This window comes from Sturnus vulgaris, chromosome 2, assembly GCF_052056855.1.
Source record: "Sturnus vulgaris isolate bStuVul1 chromosome 2, bStuVul1.hap1, whole genome shotgun sequence".
NCBI lineage: Eukaryota > Metazoa > Chordata > Aves > Passeriformes > Sturnidae > Sturnus > Sturnus vulgaris.
The window spans coordinates 57,049,415-57,066,090 of record NC_142244.1 but is presented as its reverse complement, the minus strand read 5'-3'; the positions used below and the strand labels follow the sequence as shown (position 1 = coordinate 57,066,090).

The following is a 16,676-nucleotide window of genomic DNA, read 5'->3' as shown; positions in this document are numbered from 1 at the left end:
ATATATATTCATTTTACAGAATATGCAAATGAGAAGTTATACCATCTTGTGGATTTTGTTTTTATAAGTTAAAAAAGCTTTTAAGTAATCATACTGTGTGTTTGATGGTGGAAATTAGTATGAATGTTTCTGGCAGTGGAATGATGTGATGTGGTTATGCATTTCTGTTTTCACTGCCTGCTCAACATTGGCCTTTTACAAATACAGATTACCATGTCGATGGAAGGAATTTACAGCTTTGGCCCCCTTGTCTCACTCTGTGTTACAGCACCCTTTTTCGTACTTTATGTTACATATCCTCCCAACTGCCTTTTTGTGACAGAAATAAGAAATGTCTGAGGACTGAGATCCTGAAAATGTGAGAGCTTTACTATATAATTGAATGAAATGAGTATTATTTCTCTCTTACCTTGATTTCCTGTGGGGTGAAATCTTGCCCCTCTGAAGCTAGCAACTAGCAACTGCTGTGTATGACAGGATGGAGAGTCCATCAGTGATCCTTTACCGGCTAGTGACATTGCATACTGGAAGCTCAGAAAAAAACAACCCTTAATAATAATATTGATAGAAAGAACACTCTTTAAAAAGTCAAAATTTAGGACTGTGAATAAAAGCCAAGCTGAATACGAAAACTGTATGTATGATGTATTTAACATTGTTAGTTTTGGGGCCTTACAAGCCAGATAGAACTGCAAGCTCCGTTTGTGTTCTGTAGGCTGTTACACTGCATCTCTTACTTACCTCATCTTGTGGGCAAGGAGCTGCTTGCTCTGACTTCATGGAAGTGCAGCTGTATTTGTGGAGTGCTCTTGTCCTTTGGCACTGCCTCCCCTTAATACAGTTTAGATACACCAGCGTTTTCTCTGGAAGCAAACTTCAAAATTTGTCTTTAATCCTGATGCAATGCATATTCAGAGTTTTTTACTTTCCTGGAGTTTAGTTCCAGAGGAAAACATACTTGACTGGTGCTCCCACCAGCCAGCTGTGGTTTATAATGACAATGATTAACAGCAAGATACTGCAGCAGAAAAATGGGGAGCAGAGAAATGCAGTCCAGCAACTTCAGAGATATGATTTTGTTCACTTCCAAGGATTCCTAAGTGCTTTAGAAACAATATTACAGGCAGAATGGGTAGCTGTGGCCATTGTGAAGGTCTTCTAGTGCTTCCTGTTTCAATATTCTGTGGTGGGTTGCTTTTTTTTTTTTTTTTTTTTTTAATTTTTTTTATTTTTCCAGAGCTCTGCCAATGTGAATGTATTTAGGCTAAATTTATTTTTATCCAATGCCAGTCTCCAGTTTTTTAAGTTTTTGAATTGAAAAGTTGTTGAATTATTTATAAGAATAAGGCTAGATTTTTGCTTTTTTAGAAAAATAATATCTGCCCCCTATATTTTTGAGCAAAGACAGGCCTTTCTCTGCCTTTGAATCGGGTATGTGCCTTTTGCCATCCTCATAAAGCCTTTCAAGTTTGGTCGACTGTTTCAAGACATGGAAAAAAACACAGTTACCAAATATCCCATGGAGGTTTACTAAAGCCTAACAGCAAATATTTCCAGAGATTTCATCTCCTCCACCTCTCCCAGCTCCTTCCCATGATCAGACTTTCCATACAGGATGACTGAACAGTCACTAGCTGGGGGCACTAGAGGCCAAAACGGAGCCAACCCCTGCACTGCTGTCCCTGGGCGTTACTTGGAAGCGCAGCCACGCTTTGCAGTGGAACCAGGAGTAGGGAGCCAGTCTCTTCTGAGCTGGAATGCATCTTAGGGCTCCCAAATTGTAGTTTGTATGCTGCTGGCAAACCTCCAGCATAGTTGCTTTTTGCCACTAGCCTGAACACACATAGAGAGTTGGACAACCTCAACAAGACCCTGAGCAACCACATCTAATAATGAGATGAGTCCTGCTTTGAGCAGGGGGTGGGAGTGGACAACATCCTCAGGGTCCTTCCCAGCTTGAGTGAGTCTGTGGTTTGTGATTCTTTACTGACCATTTCTCCATGAGTGTGTGTAGGCCTACAGGCAGCATCCTGGTTGGTGGGTTTTGGTAGGTATGATGCACATAGTGGAAATAGTATTTAGTATTTATTACTTTATTACTTTATTTTTAAACACAAACACCTCATTAAGATAATATTCAAGATGCATGGAGAGGTATCCTAAAATTAAGATTAAAAAAATGTTGTCTGCAACCTCAGTACACTTCTAACATGCATTTGTGTGTAAACATTGACTCTAGTTTTGTGATTGCACTGTGTTTTCACTCATATGGCTTCATCTCTGTTTCTAGCATGGATCTGCTCTGGAGATGAAGCAGCACTGAGAAGGATTGATGGATGCAGAACTCTAGCCCACTTCTTGAGAAGGTGCAAGGTGTTTTCTGATTGAAACAAGTTTAGGTATTTGAAGTCTGTTCTGGAGAGCTGGACAGTATCCTTGTCTCTTCTACTGTCTTCCTTTATGGTAGTGGGCAGACATTTCCCCAGTGGCTATTAATTGCCAAAAGAGCCTTTCTGCTTGTTCCAGTAGTATCTGGAACAAGATGATTGTGCAAATGTCATCCAGCAATCACGACTCTTTCTTTGGTAATGTTATCTATGATGTTTCATCTATGATGTTCTTTCATCAGGTCAGGTTAGGCAATTATTACCACCTTATATCTGTTTATCATCTGAGGTTCACCTTCTATTTATATTTCTACTTTATACTTATAAATATTTATAAGTAATTATTTATCAATGAATTGGGCAAACTATATTAAAAATCTCTGAAATTCAGAGAAATATTTAGGCAGCATATGAGATTGTTTTTCAAACCTCAGCAGGGTTAATTAGATCCTACAGTTCTTTCATTTGCACTGTAGTCAATTGGAATCTTACTTGTGGAAAGTCTGCAACACCAAAAATTATGCCCAATGGGCACATAGCTCTGTAGTAGAAAATGTCAGCTCTGGATGGTAGTATTTCTGACTTCTCATCGGTTAGACTCTACTTCCACACTTTTTCTCTCTTTCTTAATTAGCTTTTCTTGCATTTTTATGTGAGTTTTTTTTTTAATGGTCCTTAGAACTTGCTGTATATATGATACACATTTTCATTTACACATCACTGAAACGAATATGCAGATAAATAGATAAGCATTTCTGAACTTGTAAAATATGTAGCATAATATAAAACCCTCTTCTAAGTCTGTTTTGTCAAATGTATCAAATTATATTTTAAAAATTATATTTCTGGAATGTATTTTCAGCATTTCTTATTGCTGTTCTTGATCTATGTTTGACAGTCCCTTAATCTGTCTGATATAACCTGAATGAATAGCAGCATTTAAAAATATGGCTTCAGGGACTTCTCAGGAGGTTTCTTTGTGAGTCTACATTTACTAGTTCATCTGTAAATTTATTTTATGAGGTGTTTAAACCTCAAGAAAACAGAAAAGCATAATATTAAAGCCTGGTTTACATCTACTGAAGTCAATAGGAACTTTGCAATTGACTTTAATGGCAGCCTATGCCCTCTAATTATGAAAGTGGCAAGGATGATATACACAAAACCACAAGGAGAATTTTCTCTTTCACCCTATCCTAATTCTGTTTGCAGATGTATTTGCAAAGTACAATGCAGTTTGTTCTTAAGTTAAACAATTCAGTGTTTAGACCTAATCCTGAACCATGTTGATACTTTAGGTTATGTTTTCCTTCTCGAAAAATCGCAGACTGCTCATTTTCTCCAGGGTTCATGGAGGTGGCAAGGTAAGAAATCCAGCCAAATGTTCAAATTTTCAAAAGGCTTTTGAAAATTACACTTTTGGTTTTGATCTTTCATCTGCCCTGTGGTGTGAATAATGGAAGAACTTGATGAAGCAGTTTTCTTCCTAATTGTTTTGTTTTTTTCATGTGATCCATTTTGACAAGGTTCCTGGAAACGCACGTAATATCTGTAGCACATATGTACATGTTTTCCCTTAAGGTTCACTGCAGTGTAGTAGAAAGTTTCCACCACGCTATTGTAATTCCAGGCATCATTTTTTTATTATGTTAGTGAAAGTGAGTGAAAGTACACCACCACCACCACAACAACAACAACAACAACAAAAGACTCCCAGAATTCAGCTTTTTTTGTGTTAGCGTAATAAGCACAGCAGTCTGAACTGGCTAGATATGGTAAGTGATTTGTAGTAGTTAATAATGCTAGACAAAAGTTCCCACAAGCTTCTTGCTGAGTCTGTTTCAGATATTACTCATTTGGTGGCTTAAATACCGGTCTTGCTTCACACTTTTGATACTTGTGAAAGATTTAGATATTTTGTTGGTTACTGGAGTTGGTAGAGCTGCAGATAAGAGTTTGCCACAAGTATTTGGTTGGGGCCATGCACGGTTGAGAAATGCCACTTGTGCAGGGTAGAAATGCTGTCCATGGGGTGCGTCAGCTCCACTGAAGAGAAAACTCAGAACTGCTGCCTGGCCCCCACTGCTCCCCACAGCCAGCCCTGGGCTCTTTGCTGGGCTGATCAGATTGATGGCATGGTAATAAATAACGAAATGGATAAAGTCACCTCTTCCCTCCAGCCCCCAAGTCTCCCCTACCCTAGCATAGCCCCCTCCCACCTTGTCTGTGCATTGGGCTGGCAGCTCTCTGGCTTCCTCCCCTTGCCCCCTGCCAGACTGGTGGCAGATCAGACCTTTGTGGTCTGCTCCTCAAGCCTACTGAGTCGTCAGGCTGCTGCCCCTTCTGGTTATCCTGCACAGGACTTCATTGGAGACTGATTTACTGGAGGTGTCCCAGTTTGAGAGCAGTCAGAAGTCCAGCAGCCCTGGAGATTTTGCTGCCCAGTGATGCAATTGCTTTGGGAATGACATGGAAATATTGTATACTGTCTTTCTCAAAAAACCCAGTGTGTCATAAATTCTTCCTCAGAAGAAAAAAAAAGAAAACAACAAACCACCCAAAAAAATATTATTAGTATTTATTGCTGGCCTAAGACAAATTTTTTATGCGTCAAAACTACTTTGGTATAAGTTAGTAAAAGAGAATCTGTAGAAATCATTCCAGATGGCTGATGTAGCCCTTAGTTCATCTTTATAGGCTAGACATGGACAGAGATCTCTTTAGTATAATTACAGAAATAAATGACAACTGGAAATGATGTGTCTAAGTGAAACTTAGACTTGCTAGATGGAGGTTGGAGAAAGGTGTGCAGAAGTTGGGATCTATTTCTTAAGGAACCTATGAGCATGGTAGATGAAATACTTCTCCAAATGACCTCTCACCCAATCCTGTTTTGCATTAGTTGTGAGAACTAATGTGGCTTCTATGGAAGAATAAAAATGAAAGAAATTTCAAGTGTTCACAGGTCTACTGTGTTTACACTAAATATCAGACTAAATAGAAACAGGATTGCAATTAAGGCTCCTGATTTTGAAGAGGCAAATTTTCATAAACAATATGTTTTAATTACTCAACTCATTCAGATTGAGGAGCCTCAGGGTTGAAATGTGGATGAGATGTAAAGTTTTAAAAGTTTCAGATGTGAAAGCTACCTAGAACTTAAATCCCAAACAAAAGACAGTTGGGAAAAGCACCTTGTCTAATTTGATGTGTAATCATCACAGAAAAGATGTTGGTAGGTAGTGCAAGGACAGAGGGAAAAGAGGGTTCAGAATATAAAGTTGTATCTCAGAGGAAGGATATGCGGGAATAAAGTAAAAACAAGTGAGAGGAGAAAAATATTCAGGCAGCATTTGAAAAAAAAATGCTATTATCTAGAAAAAATGTGCGAAAGGGAAAGAGAAAAACTCTTGTGCTGTGAAGAGGAACTATAATCTGTGTGGGATAAAGGAATGATGATCTAGCAACAAGGCAAAGTCTGGAGGCTTACTGAGGGTATGGAAATGGCAAATAACCAGCTAAAGAAGGAACGAAACTTAAGACAACCAGTTAGGGTAGTAGAATAATTGTTGCTCAAACCTTAGAGAGAAGAGATTTATGAAACCATATGTGTGAATATCTCATGAAGAAGAAAGGGACCATGTGACAAGACAATTCCTCTGTGTATGAAGGGAGGAAAGATTGGTGTGAAGATTGGCCTATTATTCTGACCTTAGGGGTGCAAAGCTTTAAAAGAGATACTGGAGGAAAGAAATTTCTCTATAGTAAATACAGGGTTTGAGGGAGAAAATTAATTTTAAAAAAGCCCCCACCTTGTACATGGTATGCAAATCTGGTGCTTTGATTTACTGGAAAAGTGACATCTTGTAAAAGCTAACCTTTCTGGATCTCAGTGAAGAGTTTCTGTGGAACAGGAACATATTTGATATATCCCCATAAAATAGATCTCTGAGAAGAAGGAGACAAATATGGATGTAGGGGAAGTGTAAGGTGGAGAAAAGTAGGAAATATCAATTCTCTGATTCAGTTTATCTGCTGGTTGTCAGGACTGACATTATATCCTGTGTAGTCTGCAGTGTTTATCAGTCTTGTGCAGATGCAGAAGGTACTTACAGTGTGGATTCTCTCTTGCTTTGCTCTTACCAGAGTTTAAAATATATGACATTTTGGCTGAAAGTATTTGTCTTTAGATGGAGAACTGTAAGTGTCATTCTGGTGTTCAGGGTAGGATTGTAAAATGACAAACAACTCTGTGAAAGGGAAATAGTGTGGAAAGGAAAAAAAACAATACAAAAAGCAGAAATACAAAAATATGCAACACTCAGGAACGTTTCAACTTCCACTTTGCAGGGAACTGTTGAGATTCTGGATCTGTATCACTTTCGGCAGTCAAACTCCCATATAGCACTAACAATTCCCGAAGGAAACAGTGGTGTACACCTCCTCTGCTGCCCTATGGTCTGGACAGGGAGACTTTGCCCAGCAAAAAGCACAGTGGGCTTTCCTCAGGAGTGGTGAGGGTAGCACATACTTGTGTCTGCAGTCAGACCTGACCCACAAACAGACGTGCAGACGGACGGGTTGGTTCAGGTTTCCTGGAGCTCTGGTTCTTTACACAGTATTTCACTTCCCAGTGCTGCCCCTGCATCCCCTTGCACGCTGGAGACTCCCAGTGCTCACCAGCCTTTAGAACTCTGAAGAAATGGACTCACTTCTCCAGTTGTAAAACTGGGTCTTCCAGACCTCTTCAGGTCAATATAGAGTGACATTCCCAAAACTTAGATGTTACCTGGTATTCATCCTTGTGGAACAAATACCTGATCACTGAGAAGTGTCTGCACAGTGTCTGTGCAGCCCAAGAAGTTACTGCACCCTACAGATAAACAGTTCCCTCTGACTTGACTGCAAAGGACTATGGTTGCAAGGAAACAAATTTCTCTGAGGCAAATTCAAAAGTGCATGCTGATAAAGATCTATAAAAATAAATAAGTTATGTGGGTAAGACAAGTAAAGAAAGCTTGAGACAAAATAGAGGAAGGTAAGGACATTTTTTGAGGGGAACAAAGTACTCTTAGAAGTAGAACCAACTAAAGTTGGAGGAAGTTGGTTACAGGGGGAAGAAAAGTGTGTACATTGGGCAGAAGAAAAGCTAGACATGCAAAATCAGTGAGAAAATGAAGCCATGGTATTATATGCAGTTTTGTCTTGTTCAGTGTGTATCAGTTTGAAGTAATGTTTAACTTTGATGTTAGAGGTCACTTCTGCAGAGCCTGTGGCTGTCCCTGAGGAGGTCAGCTGGAGCCAGGATGCCTTTGAGGAAGAGCTTCTTGGTCATAGTGTGGTTTAGCAGCTAAGGGAGTTTGGATGAGCTGTGACTCATCAAGGGGCATATGCTGCTTAGTGGGGGAAGGGATGGAAGGACTTCTATGGGAAATAATGCTGGAAACACATTACCAGAAGTGATGACAGTGCTTAAAAACATTGCAGCTGCAGTGCTCTGGTCCAAACCAGTTTCCCAATAGCTGCTGAATAAGAAGTTGGAGGGATCTATAGCAGTCACGAACATTTAATGCATCATCTCAGAGAGCAAGAGTTAAAGGATTGAAGTTGAGAGTGTCCCAGGTGAAATAAAGAGAACGAGGCATGAAAGTATTCCCAACTCGAAGTTTATTCCATGTGAGTTCGATAGGTAGAGAGTAGAGAGGAGAAAAATGTGACCAAATTCAGAGCTTATCCTTGTGCAGAGGCTTATTTGAATCCCAGGCTATTTGTATCCTGTGCATGCATTTCATGCATTTTCACAGATGGGAGAATTGAAGGAAGTTACCTGTTCAAAGCTGTAAAGGAGGCCAATGATAAATCCAGGCTTAGAAGCCAAGTCTCCTAAATTGCCATCTAATGCCACTAACAAGCAAATGTAATCTAAAGAAAGTTTGCTTTCTGATGTTACAATGAGCTATGCAATAACAACACCTAGGTATTTATCCAAGGGGAACACTTGAATGTGTATATTTGCCTATGGTCTTGTAAATACTTTAAAAGATTTATTTGAATTCTAGTACTGAATTTACTATATAGTAGTTTTCTTTATAACTGTATTTTCCCCCCCACAACAATTTCATCATAAGTTGTTTTTAAAACATACAGTTTAGAGTCCAAATTCAGAGTCTTCTTCAGGGTCCCGAGGACCTTTCACTTCAGCTTGCCTTTGCAGAAGACAGTAGATGGTTTGCAGCTCAGAAAAAGGAAATAGTTATATATGGTTCTTAGCATTGGAAATCACTTTTAGAAATATTGCTGTAAATGTGTTGAAAGTCTCAAAAGCTGAGGTCTGACTCTGGTTTAGCTGTAGAGGAGGCTGTGGCAACAGACCCAGCAGCAGAGGATCTGTGAGTGTGGAAGCCCAATCCAGAGCCTAACGCTGCCTGGTGCATTGAGCAGTATCTGTCACAGTTTTGGCAAAAGCACATATTGATTTCTGCCTCTCTGAGCTGTGTCCTCCCATACTGAGTCAGGAACATATGCACAATACTTGACTTTGAGATCTAATCTTTTGGGATGATAAGCACAAATTGTTGCACTAGCAGCTGGTTTTACTTGCAGCTGAGAGTTTGAAGCAGTCCAGCAGCTTTTTGCATTGGGTAGGGAGGGTTTCCTTCTGGCTGTTACCGTAGTCTGACAGAATGATGCTTTGGGCTTCCCAAAACAGGGATAGTGTCCAGCACTGAAACACCATGGAAGCACTGTCTTAGTAGAAGGTAGACTTGTGGTTTATTGAGAGCAAATATTAAATCATATTGGAAAATAATATTACTTCTAAAACAAACTCCTTATAGCACCTTTACAGTTTCGAAATCTTTATTTTCCACAGTTGGCCTACATACAGGTGATGAGCATGCTCAGATAGTATGTCTGGTTAGCAACAATCAAACCTCTAAAATATCTGCAATTCATCCATGCTTCTCCCACCAGCAGGTGTCATTCTGGAAAAAGGAAAATATTGTAAATTCCTGAACTGGAGAATTTGGCTGTGACAAAGAAGAAGAAGAAGAAAAAAATCGTTGCTTAAAATATAGCTTTTGAAGGATACTTTACTCCAAACTAAAACCAAGAGCAAGCTAGTTGGTCTGCATTTTTTAACAATCTTTGTGCAGTATGTAATCTTGATCTACAAATAGCAAAGGGCAGACAGTTGGTAAGGCAAACCAATGTCTACTTAAATCTGTCTTCTGCTTTTTACTGTTTTCTGTGACGTGTTTACCATTGCTTACTCACTGCTCCCCTCCATGACTATGAAATCGACAATATTAATCAATCTTCCCACAAGAAACAAAGAATTAAGGTGTTGAATCCAGATCTCATTTACTTCAAGGTAAATTTGAAGTAATCTCATTGAAGCAACTGAAAGCAGAAATGTTTGGAATTTAGTCTGAAATAACCAAAGTAGTATTTAACTTTCCATTCCATAAATAAGCCTCAAGCAGAAAATAATCTCATAATAATTTTAATGTCTCTTATAATGTTTATGTTTTCCTTTAAGTGTTCATCTGGGTATTAGCTGCAACCTCCTTTAATATGCAGAGACTGGTTTTGATGTCTCATGATCACAGTGGGAAAGTTGTGACAGAGTTGTAAAGAACCAAGACTTTGCTGGTTCATTGCTGAGAGCTCCTGGTCTATCAAGTCTAGTCTTTGGCTGCTAAAACCAAACTTACTGTGAAATCCATGCAGGAGCTGCCTTCACCACCCTATATGGTATTGGAAGTTTGATCCAATCCATCACAGCTCTGATGACCGTAAATATTTTTTTCTCTCTCTCTGTCTTTTGCATTTATCCACATCCCTTGTGTCTCTATTGTCCTTTTACATTGAATAGTTTTTCCCTACCATTTACAGTGGCATGGAGCTGAGAGATTTGGGCCTGAGCAACCTAGCCTGAACAAACACAATTTGCATTGTTTTCTTCCAGAAGCTTAGGTTTCCAACCCCCTGGCATTACTTTAAGTTAAATTGATCTACTTTAAACAAAAGCATACAGAAGTGTGCACCCGTTCTTGCTGCCTTGCATGCAACATTAATGCAACAGCTTCCATGCCCCTCTAGAAATACTTCACCTGCTGCATGTTAGCCCTGTATCTAATTTGTTTCTTGTTAGTTCATCACAATCATCTTCCCTTTGACTAGTCCAGCCAGCTTTACCTTGTCAGCCATTTCTAGAAGGACTACAAAGGACTGTGTGCTACTGTGATATGATGGCCCACCACAACTCTTCTGGAATCAAAGGGAAATTTGCTTGAGGGAAAACATGAAAAGAAGTTCCAAGGCTTGGCTGCAAGGAGCACATTAAAGTGGGAATTGATTTTACATTTTTAGAATTTTTATTTGCAATGAAGAGATGTAAAATGTCCTTTTCCAACATGTTATTTAATTACAAATGTAACAACACTTTTCTTAAGAACAGTATTAAGCACTCAGTTGCTGAGTGAGAAAAAATAGTATATAAACATAGAATTAAAAGCTTCACTCCAAAATAGCTAAAAGCTGTATTCTTGGGTTTGCATGAAGCCTGTATTAATGTTTTCTGACTTTTAAAGTATTTAACTTTGAAAATGTGTGATATTCTAAAATTTGAAGTTGGAAAGTATAAAAGTATTATAATATGACTAGTTCATCATGACCTTTATAGGATCAAGATAACAAGTGATGATTATCTCCAGTTTTTGTACAGTAAAGGATGAGATTTAGATAAAGTTATTTCTTTAAAGTTTTTGCTACTTTCCCCAGTTTTTTTATTAAGTGAAATCGTATAAAATTATGTTTAATCTCTTTTGGTTTTTAATTTTAGTGGTTTATTTTACTAGTTTTAGAAAAAACTCCTGTGCCTAAACATAGGCCTGTGCATTTGAGAGCCTGTAGGAATTCCATCTGGCCTGTCACTGCCAGTTTAAAGGTGTGGGATTTTGTCAAAGGTCAAAAGTCTCCTGTAGGTCCCACAACAAGCCAGGCCTGCACAAATATCCTGGGTACTCCAGGGTATCCTAGTAGGCATTAGGTACCTTCTTTCAGGAACCTGAATTTCCCCTTTAGAAAACTGCTTTAAAAGGTAATATGCCTCTGCAAATGCTTAAGAAAATTAAAGGTATCACATTTGGGAAGGTAATTCCCTCTAAGGTGTTTTATTTCAGGTTCACAAGGCATAGAGGCAGGAGAGTACTTTCATATCTAACAAGGACAGAGTTGCTGTATTCAATGGGATGCTGTCAAGGGTGTGTTTTGAATTCCAGTGGCTGAACTGAACCTGTGTGTGTGAGTTGGGAGTGGCTCTTGTTGAGCAAATGCCCCAGTCCAGGAGCCTGGGGCTTCTCGTCAGGACTGCAGTGGTTTGAGGTTCAAAACTCTTGGGAATCTGGCTAAAGGAAGCTTAATTCCCAGTTTGGAGCATGATGCAGCAAACTAATTTTCCTGCAAAAATTGGTAATTTCAGGTAGCAAACTCGGATAGACACATGAAATATTTATTTACTTAAAAAAAAAACTTTTTAAATTAAAGAAATTAAATTAAAGAATGCATTAATTACAGACACAATTAGAAACATGTTAATCAGGTCAATTTTGATGGTCTGTTGAATAAGAGGGAAATTAAAGATCTTGACTATACTAGTCAGTATAGTTATATATAAATTACACAATGTGGGGTTGAGCATTTCTGAATTATTTTATAACAACAGCAATTTGTTGTATATAATGCATGAAAATTATATATTGTACATGTATAAAATACATAAGTCATCCTAAAATAAAATTAAAGCTAATGGAAAGTAGTGAGTTCTGGATAAAATCCACCACAGGCATTAATTAGGATTATGTAGACAGAGAGCACTTTCCTGGGAACTTTTAAAAATCACTCACTAGCATTATGATTGATATGAGTTTGGACTACTTTTGTAGGAGTTAAAGAAATGAAATTGTTACAGAAAAAGTCATGATGGATGGTGACTTACAAAGCAATCATAACATCTGATTTAGTGATGTACAATATTAATTTTATAGTTTGGGAGTGAAAGAGAGAACTGTTTCCATGTACTCTGTTGTGGTTTTTTTTAAAGTATTTATCAATCTTTTTCAGGATGGATTCCCAAGGCATGGCTGCAATCGTTGTTTGAAACAAGAAACAGATACCCTGTTGGTGTCATTCATCTCTGATCACTGGGAATGGGAGCTTGAATGAAGGTGAAAGAAAACTCCTACAGAGAACTGGGAATGGTTTGTCTCTTAAGAGGGGTATAATGACATTTTTAAAGCTTTTACCAAATATCAGGACATGTCATAAGAGTTTAAGGATCGGGAATTAATTGAAAGATTCTGAAATGGGAAAGAATTCACATTATGGGAAACGTTGGAGAGCTACAACCTAAGCACTCTGAAATTTGTGACCAAGTCCACAGAATATCTCGAGGTGATGGAACTATCTCAGATGACTGTTGTTTTAAAATATAATTTGCAAGCCCCTGTACCCTTCCCCAGACAGACCAGGAAAATGCATTCCTTTTATTAATATTACTCCAGGGAACTGGAGGGTATCCTAGGCAGTGAAACATACAGTTTATGGGATTTGCTACAGAATTCAGATTAAGAAAAGAAAGAAAAAAAAAAAAGGCAGTGCTAATTTGTACCTGGGAGTTGGTATCTGTTTTAAAACATGCTGTTCTAAATATATATATTTTTACATATTTATATGTATTAAATAACACATTTATATGATGAAACATGAAATGTATCATTAAAACAATGGCTATAAGTATAGAACTGTGTAAATACTACTTAAATAATGTGTGTAAACATTAAATAAACGGTTTAATTTAATAGAGGTTACAGAAAACACTTTAAGATTTTATACAGTCTTTCCACCTCTCCTCCCACTAATTTTTAATATAATTGCAGTTTTAGAGCTAATCCATGCATTAGCTTTTTAACATTTGCAGTTGTGTTAAATTTTACTGAGGAACAATTTAGTTTGGGGAAACCGTTGAATCTGTGGTTTGTGTTGTTTGAACAAGAAGTCCCTGAATATTTATCCCAAATACCAATATTTTTCCTACACTGGCAGCTATAAATTTGTGGTCACCTGATGGGAATGCATGCAAAGACCCTGTGCAGCAGCAGTGCCTCTCACAGGGAATACCAGGAGGGAGACCAGAAGTGATCAATGCACACAGAATTTGCTCTTGTTGGTGAAGGTCTCATGTAGGCAGCACTTGAATGACACTTTATGTTTCTGAATAAGGTGAAGGTAAGCAATAGAAACCATTTGCAAGCCATTGCTTATGTTCCCTGGAATGGGCTGGAAGGAAAAACTCTTCTGAGACACAGCTCTACACTGAACATATGCAGAGCGGTGTCATCTGCAATTCTGAAAATGTATTCACAATAGTTGGGGAAAATACTTAGTCACCATTTAAATATGTTAGCTCATGCACACATTTTAGATGTCTACTGCACTTAGCATTTGCAATAACTGGTTTCATTAAGATTTTTAGTGATACAAATTAATAACAAAAGTCAGTTAATACAGAGTGCAGTTATGAGACCAAAATACACGTGCTTTAAATTTAGAGTTAAATGTGAGCATTTCCCTATAGAGAAAGGTTATTTGGGCAGTGGTATACTGACATTATCACCACCCACAGAGAAGGGTACCTGTTGATCATATTGGTTAAGCAGAAATTCAAAAAAGGAAAACTGTAGGTCTAGAGGCTTTGCCTGTGAATCACACAGGAAAAATGCTGATACCCAGGATTGCTGTAGTGACTTTCTTTGATGGTTAGAAAGAGAAATAAGCACGGGATATTTTTGTCAAGTTAGAGGGTTTAGATTGCTGCTTGCTAGGTAAAATTTGTCTTAGTTATTAATATAGTGGAAAGTTAAGTGATGATCATGGAAATATGGTAATAAGTGCTGTTGGAAATCAGAGAGAAATTATTTTCTGTGTCCATTTTAAATATTCCAGTGTGTTAACAGTTGGGTTGAAGGGGTGTTAAGAACAAGAATGTGGAAAATATAGGAAAGCTTCTGTCAAGAAGGTGTTTCTGGACATTGCCATGCTGTTTCTGGCAAATCATATCTGATAAGATACAGGTAGAAAACCAGCATTCATTTAGCAGAAAACAGTGCTGTCTGTTTGTCTGGATTTCTGTTTGAAAAAGCCTTTATAATAATTCTATTTGACCTAGCTAGAAACAAATGTAATAATAAAAAAATTACTAATTGGCTACTACTTAATGTTAGTTTAATCTGACAACTCTGTCTATAAGCTTCCTCTATTATTCCTGGAAGAAAACGACATAAAATTGGGTGTGTTTGGGTAGTTTTTGTACAGACACGGGACTGCACAGAAAAGCCAGGTATCAGCATCACTGCATGTAGGGAGATTTTGTCTCTGACCCTCAGTCAGTCAGCTTGAACACAGGCTGAACTACCCCAGGCTACCAGTCCTGTGCACTTCGGCTTTTGAAACTTTCCGTGTGAGATATAGTTTCAACATGAAAAGTCAAAATACAGCGGTTTGCAATCAGTTTTGCTTTGAAGCTAAAACTCAAAACAAAACTCCTGGAGTATAGAAATGTATGAAGCAGAACATAAGAAAGTTAACACAAAAACTCTGCAAACTGAGCAAGCTAGTTTCACTCATCTCTTGAAATAACCCTTTTCTGCAAGTTCACTTTTCAATTGCACATGTGTGAGATGTCAAAACTGAGTTGGTTTCACAACCCCATGGCAGAGATAAACGCCACAACTCTAAAGCTTCACCTTCTGTTCGAGCAAGGTCTCACTCTCATTCTCTGTCTTGGCTTATACTTTTGACATCTGCCAGGAGATGAAATTCTCTCAATTCTAGGTTAGTTACATTGAGCTTGTGTTTATCTGTAAAACAAGGAATTTGTGGTAAGACCCAAATTCATTCTGTATGTTTTTGATAGTTGTATCCAGCACTGAGAACTTATTTCCCAAATCTTAATCTTTATCAATGCTCGAAATGGCTTCTAGTCCCGAAATGAGAGTGGACACTTCACTGCTTGGAGGTCATGCAAGCATTCATGTGCTGTAAGTTCAAAACCTGGTATTTCAGGGGTGCTGAACACCTGCTGCTCTTCCTAGCTGGTGTGGGAGCTGCAGGAACTCATGCTCTTGTGAACATCAGACCCCTCATCTCGAGGTGCTCTTATTCACAGTGGGGCAGTGAGCAGTCCTCTGCTCTGTTTTCAGTTTCTGTAGAATTTTAGTGTAACTCAACAAACTGATGCTGCACTGATATTGAAATGTTTTCATGTGGCTGGGGTGGTGCTGTGTTTTGGATTTAGTATGAGAATTATGTTGATAACACACTGATGTTTTAGTTGTTGCTAAGTAGTGCTTACTCTGAATCAAGGGCTTTTCACTGCCTCATGCTCTGCCGGTGTGCAAATGCAGAAGAATCTGAAGGGAGCATGGCCAGGACAGGTGATCTGAGGTAGCCAAAGGGATATTCCATACCACAGAACATCATGCCCAGTATATAAACTGCTGGAGTTTGGCCGGGAGCTGCTATCAGTGCTTGGGGGGTGGGCTGAGCAGTGTGTGGTGACCAAATGTATTGAGCATCACTTGTTTCTTCTGGGTTTTATTTACACATCCCCTAGCTCCCCAATGTATTTTCATTGCAATTGTCTTAATATTTTCTTTTGTTTCAATTGTTGCTCATCTCAACACAAAAGGTTTACTTTTTCTTCAAATTTACCTCCCCATCGGTGCAGGTGGGGAAGTGAGCAAGTGGCTGTGTGGTACTTGATTGCCATCTGGGGTTAAACTGTGAAAGATAGAGACAGTTTCAACACAGCATTGCTGACTACTTATGAGCTCAGAAAGGTCAGAACTCCTTTGTTTGCTGGGCAGCTGCAAATTTTTCTTTCCCCAAAAATACTGACAGACTGAACTCCTGCGTTTTCTAAATTTTCACTGGTGGAGAAGCAAGACCTCTGCAGCAGTGGGGCTAAGGTACTTAGCTTCTAGATGTAGTTCTCACACTTTGGCAGAAGAGCTAGAGTGATGCTCAAAAAAAAATTAATATCAAATTATCAGTGATCATGTGTGCATGTATTTTGGTTATTCATGTGTCAAATTTTCCTGGTGAACTGATATAGAAAAGTGCAAGGGGAATGGCTGAATACAAAGTTTTAAGGGTGTCTTGAAATATAGCTCACTTGAGACTTGAGCTACACAAGAGTTATTGTGAGTGGAATTTACAATATAATGG

The 16,676-nt window shown here is 38.5% G+C and overlaps 1 protein-coding gene across 10 annotated transcripts in view; it reads left to right on the top strand.

The window, feature by feature from the left end:
* LOC106848735 (uncharacterized) overlaps positions 1–14,660 on the top strand; it is an 86,986-nt gene extending 72,326 nt beyond the window's left edge. For 3 of the 10 annotated variants that reach the window (XR_015801434.1, XR_015801431.1, XR_015801432.1), the window contains 3 exons: positions 2,291–2,366; positions 3,686–3,751; positions 12,513–14,660. The gene's annotated coding sequence lies outside the window, so the exon portion shown is untranslated. Of the gene's footprint in view, positions 1–2,290; positions 2,400–3,685; positions 3,752–9,359; positions 9,583–12,512 lie in introns of all 10 variants that reach the window. The other 7 variants (XR_015801436.1, XR_015801433.1, XR_015801437.1 and 4 more) reach the window with 6 other exon arrangements.
* The last annotated feature ends 2,016 nt before the right edge of the window (positions 14,661–16,676 follow it).